Raw genomic sequence first — 2,836 nt, 5'->3', positions numbered from 1 at the left:
CAAGGGAGAAGGTGTCCACGGGTGGTGACAGGGTCGGTGACAGGAAGGGGTCCTTCCCGGTTTCGGTGGAGCCTGGGAGAGAAGAAGGGAGCGGGATCCCATTTTGGGAAACGTGTTCCCCAAAGAGCCTGGGGCCGAGCGACGCGGCAGCGCTCCGAGGACGGCAAGCTCTTTAATCTCTGCTCTTAATGAGAAACGAAGGAAGGAGTGGGTGTCTGGAGACCCGAGCGCTGGTTAGGTGGTTATGCGGGCGACTGATGCCATCTCCTCCGTGGGAGCCGTGTTTGCATTTTGCCTCAGTACAGCTCTCCCACATGGCCTGGATGCGTTTCCGTGTCCCACGGTGTCCTTTAATTTGGGAATATTATCTGCTGTTGGAAAGGTTAATTACGTTAGAGGAGTGGAACTCCGCTCCCATGTCTCCACGGCTTCATTTATTCTGTCTTTCATGTTTTGATCCCTTCAACGCTTTGATCCCTCATGTCTGCCATCCCTAGATGGAAGGAATAAGGAACACCCTGGCTGGGACGCAAGCGTGTCCCTAAGTGACATAAGCTGAAATTAGGAAAAAAAAAAAAAATGTTTTACAGCCTCAGGAGCCGTACTGGTCCTGGCAACCCAAATGCCACCTGCACGCCCAGCACAACCGAGGGCCTCGCGAGGGCCAGCAGAAATGTCCTGCCGGAGCCGAGGTGGCCACAGAAGTGGACAAATGGCCACGTGCCGTGCTGCGGGGCTAGCAAGCACCAGAGTAAGACCATCACCGTGTGCTGCAGCCTGCCGTCCCCGGGACCCGCATTGCTCTTAAGGCACCGACAGCATCGCTGGTGAAAAATTGCCCTAATTTGCTGCTATCATAATCAGACCGAGAGGTGAAGCAGCAGCTTCTCCTGGCAGCGGCAGCTGCTTGCGAAGCCTCTTTGTGGGAAACCTTCCCGAGATTCAGCGTGCGGGGAGGGCGGGAGGGAGTCCTAAGGCCTTGCAATAGCATCATCTTCCACTTCAGCTGCTACCCCAAGCACAGGAGAAGCCCTCTGTGCTGTTTTAATTGGCTGCCGCTTGTAATTAGAGTTTATTTGTATTAATTAAGTTAAATTATCTATTTGCAAGTTGCTCGTAGTACACCATCAACATGTTTAGAACAATACAAGCCTCAGAGAGCCAGCTCCTGGCCCGAGGAAGCCGTGAGCTAAAACCAGGCAAAAATACTATCCCAATACAGCTTGCTCCAAAATGCCTTTTTTTTTTTTTTTGCTAAGAAACCTATTGCATTTAAACTTAATAATTAATACTTGGCTTAGCTGCCAGAACACTGCCTGACCAGCACAGGTAAACAGGACTAGTGGCGTTATTAAATGTTCTCATAATGATGCATTTATCCTGGGCAGACACAGGAGGAGGTGGGTAGTCCTTGCCCAGGAGAGCTTATAGTGAGGGAGAGCATACCTTCGCTCTCTGACTTTTTAGGAGGCGAGTGGATTTATTAAGAGAAGATCAATACAAAGGGAAGGGATAAAGGGAGGATGAGGTGGTCAAAAATCAGATGAGAAGGCAGCCAGGAGTTAGGGAGGGCAGACATACAGTGAATTGGAGTGGATGGCGATTTAAGGCTGGGGAGGGAGTGGAAGCGCGCCGGGACGGCCACGCTCCGCATTAGCTCAGCTGTGATTAAAGCTGGTCACAGCGGAGACGTGATGCTCACCACAAGTGGCCTTTATCTGCAGTGAGCAGCAGCAATCATTATTCTGCTTCTAAACTCAGTTGTTTATGCCGAGTTGCGTTTCCTAGAGAGGCCACAATCTGTTGCCTCCGCGTGGAAGGATGTAAAGTACGGAGGCACGTGCCTTGGGTAGGTGAGTGCAGGAAACTTCATGGAGCAGCACATCCTCAGGAGGAAACGGAATGAAAAAATCCCCAAACCAATGCCTAAGACTGGAACTTAAATGATTGTAGTTGTTTAGCTGAAGAAAATTGTATAGCGAGACACAAATAGCTCCACAAGGAGAAAAGGCAGGTACCCAAGTACTGTTTCAGCCAGAGAGAAGAGACATGGCCTAAACCCACAGCTGCAGGCTGAAGCCAGACAAATTGAAATGAGAAAATAGGCATTAATTTTTTAAGAATTAAGTTGATTAGCTGCTGGAACAAATTACTGGGAAAAGCGAAAGTCTTTCCATATGGTACTGTTTTCCTATCAAGATAAGATGCCTTTCTGCAAGATGGGTTTCAGCCAAACATGAGTTTCTGGGTTCAGCAGAGCAAGGATGGGAAGAAATGTAGTGGTCTCTGCTCTGAGAAGCAGTGGAAAGATGCTTTATGATTTTTTTGCTTTTTTTGAAAGAGGTGACTTTGTGGTCCCACCTGGCCTTTAGGAAATGAACTAAAGTCTGTGCTCTGGGTGTGTATTTCTAAATCCCTCCTGGATAGCTGTGATGGTGCTGCGCTGGATTGTCCCCTTCTGAACAGCACCCGGGCAAGGGCAGCCAGAGGATCGCTCAGACCCAGCCTGTCTGATGGGTTAGTTTGGGGTTTTTTGCCCTGTCCTGCCAGCAAAGCTGGGGTGTTGGTGCGTGCGAGTGCAGACCTGCATCGGGTCTCTCTGTGTTTGTCACCCCAGGCTGACACGAGGCTGCTGGGTGCCCGGCTGGAGGTAGGCGACCCCCGGGCTGCATCGGTCTCTTGCCCCAAGCTGATGACGAGCGAGCTCTGCGGTGGCAGTAGGGGCCTTTTCGGTTCTGCCACTGACCTGCAGTGTGACTGGGGCAAATCATTTCCCTTCTGACTCCTGGTTTCTTTTTCAGCCTTGCTTGGCCTTTCAGTTTGACCCAGGGCTTCT

The sequence above is a fragment of the Haliaeetus leucocephalus genome, unplaced genomic scaffold (assembly GCF_000737465.1).
Source record: "Haliaeetus leucocephalus isolate CR32 unplaced genomic scaffold, Haliaeetus_leucocephalus-4.0 Scaffold295, whole genome shotgun sequence".
Classification (NCBI taxonomy): Eukaryota; Metazoa; Chordata; class Aves; order Accipitriformes; family Accipitridae; genus Haliaeetus; species Haliaeetus leucocephalus.
This window is presented reverse-complemented; position numbering follows the sequence as displayed.